Source organism: Callithrix jacchus, chromosome 10, assembly GCF_049354715.1.
Source record: "Callithrix jacchus isolate 240 chromosome 10, calJac240_pri, whole genome shotgun sequence".
Lineage (NCBI taxonomy): Eukaryota > Metazoa > Chordata > Mammalia > Primates > Cebidae > Callithrix > Callithrix jacchus.
The window spans coordinates 19,350,952-19,362,886 of NC_133511.1; the positions used below are offsets into that span (position 1 = coordinate 19,350,952).

At 52.8% G+C, this 11,935-nt stretch overlaps 1 protein-coding gene and 1 long non-coding RNA gene across 4 annotated transcripts in view; one reads left to right on the forward strand and one right to left on the reverse strand.

Annotated features, from left to right (window-relative positions):
- NECTIN1 (nectin cell adhesion molecule 1) overlaps window positions 1-11,935 on the reverse strand; it is a 66,991-nt gene that overhangs the window by 35,611 nt on the left and 19,445 nt on the right. The gene's annotated exons all lie outside the window — the stretch shown is intronic.
- On the forward strand, window positions 4,219-7,789 carry LOC128929086 (uncharacterized). Its single transcript, XR_008475004.2, has 4 exons — window positions 4,219-4,325; window positions 6,493-6,667; window positions 6,940-6,989; window positions 7,269-7,789. It is a non-coding gene; the product is annotated as an uncharacterized LOC128929086 (long non-coding RNA).

The following is an 11,935-nucleotide window of genomic DNA, read 5'->3' on the forward strand; positions in this document are numbered from 1 at the left end:
GCAGAGGCCGGCCCTGGGAGTGGCAGCGAGTGTGCAGCTCAGGGAAAGGCCCTCTCACCCACAATAGATGAGGGGGGCGGGGAGGTCGTGGTGAGGATTAGGGCGAGGAGACGCTTTGAACCCCAGAAAGACTGGTCGGAACTGGTTCTTGACTCACAGCCGAGAAAGGGGGTAGGGAATGGCAAGGGCTTGCGCTTTATTATTTTTTCTTTTATGAGATGTGAACTCAAGCAATTAAAAAATACGCATTTGATTTTTACACATTTGGCCCTGCTGTGTCTCTTCATCTTTGCTCCAGCCCTGGTCCCATCAGCATGGTTGCCATTTCACAGCAACTTTTCATCTTCAAAGTGATTAGACAGATTATGTGCCCAAGTTTTTATAAGGCTCAGCCCCCCTTCTTCGTAGACTCCCTCAACCCTGAAAATAAATCCTGGTGGACAGTATCCGTGCTTCCTGCCTCCCAGATTCTGGCAGCAAGTTATTTTATCTCCACCACTATTGGCTGAACACCTTCTACCTACCAGGCACTCTGAAGTGCTTCTCTTTTAGGATCTCATATCTTCACTTCCATCTTCTGGAAGTGATAGTCCCATTATACAGAAGAGAAAACTGAGGCCTGGTGGTTGAGAAATTTGCCACTTTGCATAGCTAAAGAGTGGTGGATCCAGAACCTGAACCTGAGTCTTCTGGTTGTGGTGCTCTGTGCTCCCTTTCAGACTGACAGTACCTTTTGCTTTTCCGCCTCCTCCATTAGAACCCTCTCTTCAGACCAGATTCCAGCTTTCTAGGCAGGCAGTGCCTAGTCACTGTGTGTGTGTGTGTTACAAGTTCTCAACAAATTTGCTGAAGAGTTATTTCCCCAGGGTGGCTGCAGAGGCTGAAGCCCTTGATAACCTGCCCAGCCTGAGTCTTCTCCCAGCTCCTTACAGGGAAGGGGATAAGAAAGAGCAAAAACTGGGGTTTTAGAGTGGCAGAGCTCTCAGTGTGGATCCAATTATTGCCCAGACAGGTAGCTGGGGACCACACCTTCCCAGGTCCAGGTCCTGCCCTGCCTGACATGCTGCCCCAGGCACCAGTTGGCAAAGGCTCCCAAGTGGACTTGGACAAGAAAGTTCTTGGAAATGTAATTCCCATGCCTGACCCTTGTGGCAAGGTGACAGCAAATGGAGGTCATATCCCGCCAGAGTTGGGGGCCTGAGCCTTTCCCAACTGAAAGGTACTGTCATACACTACCCCCTGACGCTGGCAAGATTTTACTCCAAAAAACTCCACCCGGGTGATTAAATAATCTCTTCCCCTTCTTTCAAGGTCTTCATCATATGAGATTCTACCATTTATCCCTGGGAAACTGCTAAAATGTTCTCTACCCTTCAGTAGGGGAGAAATTCTTCCTGATATCCACCCTCAATTCCTCTTACTACAAGGGAAGCACACTCTCAGGTGGTATGCTTGGGCCCGTGGGATCAGGTACCAGGGCTGGGGATCAGGTAGTTATTCTCCATGAGGAGAGCAGTGGGGAGTAGAGAGGGAGCCTGCATGGTGGACAGACCTGGGAATGGGCTCTTGCAGTCATTGGCAAGTTGCCTTAACCCCGTGAGCCTCAGTTTCCTCATCTGTAATATGGACTTCATATTTTACCACAAAATGGCTATAAGGATTCAGTGAAATAATGTATGAACAGGGTTAGCCAACTGCCTGACACAGAATAATTGCTCTGGAGGTGGCGGACTGATATATGGGTACCCTGGGATCATGAACTGGGCTGCCAGCTAAGACCGACCATCAGGGCCAGAGCAGACCCTTTCTAACATCCCAAAGTGGGTTCCAGGCCCTCCCCAAAGGCCACGGCTGTTCTCATTTGTATGGATTCTCTAAGTTGTCCTGTGCCAGCCTGCAGAAAAACGGGCAGCCTCAAAGGTCCACAACAGGTGTCAGACAGCTCAGTTGTTTCCCTGCAAATCAGCATCCTCACTCTGGCCTGTGGTGCCTGCTCTGGTCCTGGAGTCCTGTGGTTTTCAGGTGGGGACCCAGGAGAGCTCTGCAAAGAGCTGGGATCATCCTCTCTGCAGAGGATAAGGGGAAGTGTCGTGGGTCTCTGCCAGCTGGCCCCCTGGTAGGTGCCAGCACAGGCCTGTGCTCATACTGTGGCATGCAGTGAGCCCCAAGGAGGCAGGAAAACAAGGACCAGTGCTGGGGCTTTGACCTGAGCTGAGGGGACTTTTCTTCGTCTCCTTCCTGAGTTCCTGCCGTCTAAGAGTTCTGACTGTCCTCAAGGGAACTCTGGTACTCTTTCCCATGGCTGGCCAGCGGAAGCCAACTAGCCCAGCTCCTCCCTCTCCCTGCGTCCTTCTCACCAGGCCGGCCACACCCAGCTATGTTGATGCCCAGCCCCGAGTCCTGGAGAACAGAGGTCCCCGTCCCAGTGGCCTGCCCCACCCCTGCACTCTGGCACCTCTGGCGGGCAGGTGTGGCTGGGCCTCCGGGCCTGACAGGAGTCATAGGATGGCTGGAGGGCCCCATTCCATCTCTGCCTGCTCCCTCGTCACCCACAAACATGCAAAGGAGAGCAGCCGGAGCCTGGGGTAAGGCCTTTTGGAAGACACTCAGGTGGATGCCCTGGAGTGCTCACGAAGTCCTCAGCACAGCCTTCCAAGGCAGGTGTTAGGAGACAGCTGAAGACACCGAAGCTGAGCGGCATTTGGGACTGCCAAAGTCACGGTTAGTGGCAGAGCCAGGATTCAAACCCAGGTCTTCTGACTCCAAGTACTGTGTGTGCCCCACCAGCTCACCGTTCCTCTCCAAGGCCACAGAGTACGGGCTGCTTTCCAGGCCCAGCTCTGTCGAAAAATCACAACCTCTCTGGGTCTCTATTCCCCCTCTTAAAGTGGGAACCACCACCACCCCAGCCCTTGAGGTTTGTGGGGACCATCAGATAAAACAAACTCTAAAGCGTGAACTGTTACCGGAGAAGAGGGACTGTAGCTACAACCGTGTTCAGGATTCGAGGTCCTGGAACAGGACCACATGTCCCCTGCTGGGGTGAGGGCCCGCCTGAGGGTTTTGCCAGGAGATCTGGGGGAGAATCTGTGCCCTTGTTGTCACTGAGACAGGGAGGGGGTGTGATGGGACCTAGCCCTGGACACTGACATTTGGTCTGACACCACTGGCATACACCCCACCTTCCCTGGGAGGCTGCCCGTTCTTGGCTCTAAGAGTCCCTAATGGGACAAATGCATTTAGTTACAATGCCATTTGCCAAGTACGGACACCTAGTTCATGAAAGGGGCCTGGGTTGGGAGTCAGAAGACCCAGGTACTAATCCTGATGCTGCCAAAAGCCAGTGAACTACGTGGCTTTCTCTTTCCAGACCTCAGTTTCCTCATTTAAAACACAGGAAGCCTGCTCGAATAATCCTTCCTTCAGGCTCCATTTGGCTTGGCCAGTCTGGGGGTCTCTGCTCTGCAGCCACCCTCCAAGAGGCTGCAGGTGTGGAAGGCAACAAGCTGTCAGGCCTGGGGGTGGGAGGATGGGTGGGAATGTTGACTCCCACGTTCCCAGGGTCCTGGGGGCTGTAGCTCAGAGGAAACGAAACCTCTAGGACGTGATCACAGTGTGGCGGGATATGAAACAGACTGGATTTTGCAACCCTTCAAAGTGTATGCAAGGTGTGGCTCTGTCAAGGGCTTCTTGTACCTGTTGAGAGGCGCTTCTCAGAGCTGGTGACTCTCTGAAACCAGGGCTGGGGCCCCTTTCTGGGATGGGGGTATATGAGAAAAGGCACCAACTTTGTGAAGCAAATCCAGGCTCTTGCCCAAGTCAATGGGCAAGGGTGGCTCCTGGGCTGGGACCTTGAACTTACACCCAGGAAGTGAGGCGTCTGTTAGTTAGTGAGACTACCAGCCGTGAGTCAGGTCTCTGCAGTGGGGCAGGTGTGGGGGTGCAGGTATATGCTCAGGAGGGGAGGCTGGGGAGCAGGGCGCTTGCTCAGTTAAGCGCTGATCCTGCCTCTGCCAGCCATTTGCTGCGTGGCCTTGTAAGGTATGTATGTAACTGCTTTGTGCCTCAGCTGTGTCATCTGTGAAATGGGAACACCAATTATTGCTTCTTATAACTCTTGGGATTATTGCTAGGGTCAAACCAAAGTGACATCATGAGTATGAAGGAACTCTGAGAACCTTCCAGAGCTTTAGTGAAGTTCTGTCTCAAAATAATTAAGAGCTGACTTTTCCTCTGAGCAGTGCCTGTTGCTGGCCATCCTCCTACCAACTCTGAATGAGGTGGGCACTGACTCTGCTTCTCTGAAGTGGCCCAAGCACAGAGAGGTAAAATGCCAGGGGTGTTTGGGGCTCAGAACCCCAGGCAAGTGGATAAGATCCACTGTGGGGGCCCTGTCAGCTTGCAGTCCCTAGAATGGGACCACAGGCCCCCCTTTGAGTGACACCTCCTCTGTCCTTCTCTGCTCTGGGGTTGGTATTGAGGGGAGAGGCCGGGGCTGGGATTTCAAAGCCCAAACCTGGCCTCTCCCAGACTCTTCTCTTCCTCCTGGCTCTGGGGGGGAATCTGGAGAGAAGACAAACCTAGGGGAGATGTTAATTAGATCTGACAAATTAATAAAGAAAGCCTAATTTATTCTCCAGATCTCATTTCCTTCCCGGTGCTTTATTTTCCTGCCCAACAAGCTGCTGCTAGGGAAATGGAGGGGAAAGGTGGTGGTGGGGGGTCAATCTGAAGACAGGGGCAGCCCAAATCCACCTGCCTCCTCCTCACTGGCTCCCGCCCCATCCCTACCCCTCCACTGCTCCAGGAAGCCAGCCCCAGACATTAAGCTGTCAAACCACTCCCAATTATCTCCCTCTATGCCTGCCGGCTCCAGGGGCGACAGTTGTAGCAAGCTGGCGTTGACTCATTCTGTCACTGGCCTGCCCTGCTCTGGGAAAATGCAATTTAATGAAGTCCGATGGCAGGGCTGGGGCAGACAGGGTCCCAGGAAGAGGGTGGCACCAGCCTGGGGACAGCTGACAGTGTCCTCTTCCTGTGGGACAGTGTTTTTGATCTGTATGATGCGATCTCATCTCCAGACCCTGGAGGGGTCATCCTGGACCTTCCCCTACCTCACTCACCTCTCCAGCAGCTCTGAGCAACCAAGCCATTAACCTTTCCCACCAGGGCCTCTACCTCCCTCGGCTGCCTGTTTTAATAGCGTATGGTCATGACAGCTGGGAAATTCGTCCTGCGGTTTCATCTCAATCCCTTCTGCTGAAGAGCAAGTCCATTTCCCCAGGCCTTTTGATATAGAGCCTGGGAGTGGGTCAGCCACCGCCAGATGCCATCAAGGCCAGTCCAGGGCTGTGGCCGAGGCCATCTGTGTACTGTCAGGCCAGCTCTGCTGCTGGAAAGAAGAGGATCATTCCTTCTGCTTCTGGTTGGGCCTGGCCTGGCCCTGCCACTTGCCCCCATCGAGTCCAACCTCACCAGGGGCATCTGCTGAAGATCCCCATTCTCTCTAGTTATATAGCAGAGAAGCCTCTGACTCCAGGTTCCTGGGTTCAAATCCTAGCTCTGCCACTTGCAAGCTCTGTGACTTTAAACTTTCTGTACCTGTTTCCTCATCTATAAAACCAGAGAGAGAATAATCACTCCCTCAAAGGCTGTAGGGAAGATTAAATAAACAAATCTCTGAGAGCTGGCCCTGGCACGGGAGTGCTCAGAAGATGGTAGCTTTTGACGCTGTGGTCCCCACACCTTTGGCTGACCCAGGGCCTTCTCAGGGGTTCTTCCCTTGTTTTCTCTTTCTCCATTGCCCATTCATTCTTCATGCCTTGGGTAGCATCCCTTGCCGTGGGAGGCATCCCTGTCCCCCAGAATGGGCTAAATCTTCCTTGCTCTATGCTCCCACCAGGCTCAGGCCTTTGCCACACTCAAAAAGCATATTCAGTGTCTGGCCCCCCACCAGCCTGTGAGGTCCATGAGGACATACATGGCACCTGCTTTGCTCAGAGCTGATGCCCAGCACCTGCCAGGGCCTGCACATAGGAGGTGATCAACAATTAAGAGGTGACTGCACACGGCATGACCAGGAGGCCAAGGCACCTCAAAGCTTCCCCAGCTCCAGTGGAAAGGGTCTGGGATCCACGTGGGTTTGAGAAATGCTCCTGGCAGAGGACCTGACCATGAGCGTCTCCTGCCTGGCCCCACTCTGTGTCCCACGTGCCAGAGGTCCAGGAGTCAGGAAGGGCCATCATGCTGGCACCAAAGGGACAGATAAATATCTTTCAGCAAGGGACAGTCAGACATCTCTAGAGCTCACAGGCTGACTGGCCCTCAGAAGTCACACCACCACCCTCTCTTGTATACTTCTTGGTGTTTGCCTTGGACTTGACCAAGTGGTAGGAGAATAGTAGCTAGTTCCACACAGATCCCTTGTGCACCTAGGATGGGCTGGGAGACTCCTAGAGCTCCCCAGGAGTAACTAGCCCAACTTACTTGCAGGACAGATAAGGAAATCAAGGCCAGAGACTGCCTGACATGACCCAACCTGCAAGTGGCTGAGGCAGGACTCCTCACACCGAGGCTGATGCTTTTTCGTGAAAGCACACCTGGCCCACATTAGCGAACAGCTTCCTGTCTGCCTCACACCCTGGATTTCCATCACCCTGGATTATCGGTAAAGTCCCCCACCACCCGCACTCTACGTGAGATCCCAAAAGGATCGATCACGGAAAATGCAAGGTAGCTTATTGCTAACGTAATGAGATGTGCAGCTCAACCCGTTCAGCCTGTCAACTCCACTGCCTCCACGGTGCCAGGTATACTGGGACCCTGGGCAGTGAGGAGACAGCTCTGGCTAAGATCTGGTTTGAATCCTGGCCCTGTCACTTACATGTGGTAGTGTTTTCAAGCAAATTAGTCATTAACCTCTGAACTTTCTTTTCTCAGATGTAAACCAGGGTGATAGCTCTGACCTCAGAGAGTGCTAGGAAGACAAGGTGAGAGGACTGTGTAGATGCCATAAAACTCTGCAGGATGATAAGGCTCTGTGGGAGGGCAGCCCATATCACAGGCTGGGGTGGGACCATGAGGGATGAAGTATGTGCTGGCCAGGCAGGGCTCGAGATGAGGCCTTCATGAGCAGGAATTTCAGGGAGACTGCACATGATTGCATGCAGGAACAGAGGGTCCAGGCACAGGAGGCAGAGGCAGTGGTCCACTGGGGTATTCATTTATTAAAATATTCCTGCTGTCACTCAGTACCTATTATGTCCCAGGCATACAGCATTGGACAAAGAAGAAAACATTCTGTCTTCATGGAATTTATGTTTTAGCAATGGCAACCAGACAATAAAGAAGATAAAGTGTGTGTAGGACTAATTAATTTTAGATCAAAGATGGCCAGAGAAGACCTCACTGAGAAAGGAGACCTTTCAGTGAAGAACAAAAAAGGGTGAGCAAGCCAACCATGTGGCCACCTGGGAGAACATTTCAGGCAGAGGCAGCAGACAGCAGGTGCAAAGGCCCTGTGGCAGGAGAGCGTCTGATAAGAGTGGCTGGTGTAGCCAGACAGGAGAGATTGATGCAGGGCCCAGGACTCTCCCCTGAGCTGGACCACGTTGGAGGTAGTGAGCAGAGGAATGAGATCTGTGACCTGGCTTTGTTTTAACAAGATCACTGACAACTGCTGAGAATAAACAGGAGGGAGTGCAGGCAGGGAGACTGGTGGAGGTGACTGCAATCATCTGGGGCATCTCAGCAGCCTCTGCAGAGCTGGGGAGGGAGTGACAAGGCCAGAGGCGGGGCAGGGGCTGCATCCAGGTCTTCAGAGCCCTCCTCTCCCACCCCTTCAGGTGAGACAGCTGGCAGCCCGCTCCCTCTCCCTGCAGACAAGCTGTCTTCCCATCCTGGGCCTGAGAGCGAGGTGGGGAGAGGCAGGGGTGAAGAGGGAGCCCTGCACAAAACAATGGCCTTGAGCCAAGACAAGTGAGATGCTTGTTCCCTTTATTTATGATGGTTAGTGGGAGAAATAAAGCCCTCAGCTGCAGCCTCCCCTCGGCCGCCAGCCAGGCCCTCGCTCCTCTCTCCTTCCACCTTCCCCTTCCGTCCCCACCTCTTCTCCGGGCACAGGCTTTCCACTGACACACAGAGATCAAATAACTTTTCACTCAAAGGGAAAGATATGATCTCCTCTTACTATTCAGCACCAACACCCGCGGACCGACAGCCCAAGATTAAAGGCAATTAGACAGGTTTGTTTTTGTAGGGGCAGAAGGTCTGTTTGGCACCCTCCTTGGGAACTGGATCCCACAGCAGGGAGAGCCAGTGGCCTCTGTAACTCCCAGTGGAGAAGGCTTTGGGCCCACCCCAACTCATCCTCCAGCAGCAGGAAGGACCCATTTTCCTTTGCTCTGAGAACTCCTGGGTGCCAGGAAGAGGGAGGGACCCCCTTGCCAGGGGCCACTGTATTTTCTCTCTGCACACATCTACCCTTGGAGTGAGGGTGGAAGCTAAATTTGTGTTTCCCCCCAGAAAATATAGTATTGATTGCTTTCGAGTCAATTTCAAATAACAGCATGATATTGCCCCTACCAGGGCTTCTAATCCCTTGGAAATGTCATCAAAGACAACGGCATAAAAAAGGGCAGGGGCCTTGGTGATTCCTTCAAACCAGAGACCCTGGGCCTCTGGCACTTTGTTCTGACAACACATAGGAGAATCAATGCCAGCACAGCCCTTTCAGAGCATTTGTATACACTATCTTATTCAATCCTCATGAACGCCCTCTAGGTTTATATCGTTATCCCACTTTTGCCCTCAGTGGGTCAGCATTCATGGAGGAAACTGAGGACCAGAGCGTTGGTGTAGGGTATCCAAGGGCACAAAGCCAGTATGTGGTAAGGAACCTAAATCTTTCCCATCCCTCAATTCTCCCCCTGGGGCTGGGTGAGGAAGGAGAGGGGTTAGAATCCATCACTTGCCTCCCGGTAGTTTCCATCTGGCAAGGGAAGTAGGCCCACTGCTACCCCTGCTGGCTGGGTGGACAGGGAAAGGTCATTCATCCTTAAGAGACCCTTGAAGGACAGGGAGCTTTTTATCAGACACGGGTGTAAGGGCCGCCACCCTGGCCTTGTCCTAAACCTCTCTGGGTGACTGGGCTGCTGCTCACTCCACCAGCCCAGCCTCACTGCTGCCCTCTCTCCTCATCCCACGCTGGGCTCCGCTCCCGGGTCCTTCAGGCACTGGCTCCCGCTTGCCTTGGGGCCTTTGCATGGGTGAGCGGTTCTGTCTGTTGGGATCAACCTCCCCTGTACCCAGTACTCGCCTTTTCTGGCTAAAGGTCACCCCCACCTTCTCTTTTATGGCTGTTCCCCATTCTCCTCCCACCCCTGCCAAACCTTCCACCCCATCTCTCATGCTAGTGACCACCACAACATTCCACAAGGCTGTCTAACAGGGGGAACGACCCCGCCCCACCGTCTCCCCTCTCCAACTGCCCATGTGGCAGTTTGCAGGCCCAGTCATACCCCTCCCTGTCCCGGCTATGCCAAGTTGTGGAACCCTCTCCTTCCTCCAGGTTCTTCTATAGGGTTGTCTCTCTTGGATTAAATCTACTGGCTCTGGTTCTTCCCCTTGCTTTTATTTTTTTTTAATTGATATATCATAGTTGTATATATTTTGGGGATACATGAGATCCCAGCCCCGATTTGATAATTACACACCATAGGCAGGTATCAAAATATCAAATCAGGGCTGGGATCTCCATCACCTCCACACTTTTTCCCCGGCTTTACTCCACGAAGCATTACCACACCTATACTATGTGCCAAGCATGGTGCTGGCATCTTTTGAGTGAAGGTGATAGTGGTAGTGGCAAGAGGTAGGAATGTGGAGGAACAGGACAGATTAAGACATCTTCTTTTCCTTTAAAAGCTCTGTCTAGCAGGGACCCCAGACATGAAAACAAATAATGACTGAGTGATAAATGCAGTTTTTTGTTTGTTTCTTAAAAATACGATCCCGGCTGGGTGCAGTGGCTCACGCCTTGAATCCCAGCGCTTTGGGAGGCCGAGGTGGGTGGATTACGAGGTCAAGGGATTGAGACCATCCTGGACAACATGGTGAAACCTCGTCTCTACTAAAAATACAAAAATTAGCCAGGCATGGTAGCATGCGCCTGTAGTCCCAGCTACTCAGGAGGCTGAGGCAGGAGAATTGCTTGAACCTGGGAGGTGGAGGTTGCAGTGAGCCGAGATCGTGCCACTGCACTCTGGCCAGGCGACAGAGTGAGACTCCGTCTCAAACAAAACAAAACAAAACAAAAAAACAACGAACTCAAAGCAATGGGAGCTCAGAAGGAGGAGTGATTATGTCTGAAGGTGATGGAAGCACCACAGAAGATGTGAGATTCTTTTAGCTGGATCCTACAGGATAAGCAGCAGTCAGAGAGAGAGAGAGAGAGAGAGAGAGAGAGAGAGAGAGAGAGAGAGAGAGAGAAGGGAACAGAAGGGGAAGAGGAAAGAGTGTCTTTAAAAGCTTCGATGTGGCTCAAGCACTGGATATCTGGGGCAGAGGAGAGGGGAATACAGGGTGAATGGAAAGCAAGGTAGGAGCCAATTGTAAAAGGGCTTTGTATTAGATAAGAGTCTGAACTTCACCTTGTAGGCAACTGGGAACCACTGACGCCTTTTAAGCAAAGTGGTGACATGGTCACATCTGTGCTTTGGAAAGAGGCACATGGAATGCTAAGTAGAAGATGTCAGTTACAAAAGGCCACATACTGTATGATTCCATTTATATGAAATGTCCAGGATAGGCAGATCCATAGACACAGAAAGTAGATGAGTGGTTGCCAGGGGCGGGGGAGGGAAAATGGGGAGTGACTGCTAATGAGTCCCGAGGTTCTTTTCGAGGTGATGAAAATGCTGTGGATTAGGCAGTGGTGATGGCTGCACAACTCTGTGAATATACTAAAGCCATTGAATCGTACCCGTTAGGAGGGCGAATTTTGTGGTTTCCGAATTATATCTCAGTCAAGAAGAAAGAAGAAAAGAGGCATATGAAGGATGGATGACGGGGGCTAGGCTGGAGACAGGCAGGCTACCAGAAGACCTCTGCAAGCCTGCAGCACCCCCAAGTCTGGGGGCCCCCAGCTCAGTGCAGCTGCTAAGAGTACCAGCCTTCTGAAGTCCAAAACTCAGCTTCCCTCCTCCCCTGCCCAGGACTGATTCTGCTGGGGAAGGGGGCACCAGAGAGATCCTGAGATAGTCCATCCCCCACGCCTGCCCACATAGCCAACTTATCGCACATATCCTGCACGAGATGCCTGGGACCAGATTGACAGACGGTCACCTGACAAGCCACACCACCTATTTCTGAAGACAGGCGGGTCCCTTGGTAATAGAACAGGCACGAAGAAGCTTTGCCATAGATGGGGAAATTAGGGCAGAAAATAACACCGTGAAACAGAACTGTCTGTTCAGAAAGAAGAGACCCGCCTCGCGCATCCCAGTGTGCCAAGGACGGTCTCAGCCCCGAGAATCTGGGATTGCCAGCTCCACAGAGGCCCAGGGCGCCTCTGTCTGCCATGCACTTGTCTGGGCCACTCTGCCACCTGGGGCTGGAGGGAGCCTGCAGGGTCAGGGGCGCAGAAGAAGCCCAGATTACCCTCTAAAGAGTCTTTTCTGTGGGGCCCTGAGCATCTGTAACCAGGCTGTGAGGAAGCACTGATTTCCAGGGGGCTGGTGGCAGGGAGGTTGGGGAGAAGGGCAGGGCCAGCTCCGTAGTCTGCAAGGGAAGAAGGCACTCTTGAATGGAAGCAGGGAGGGAGGGGAGCCCCGTGTGGGAAGCCTGAAAGGAGCATGGGAAACACTGGGGCTGGGGACTGGGAGGGGAGATTGATGCTTGGGGACTCCCCAACTCTCAGGCAGGGAACAGCTTTATT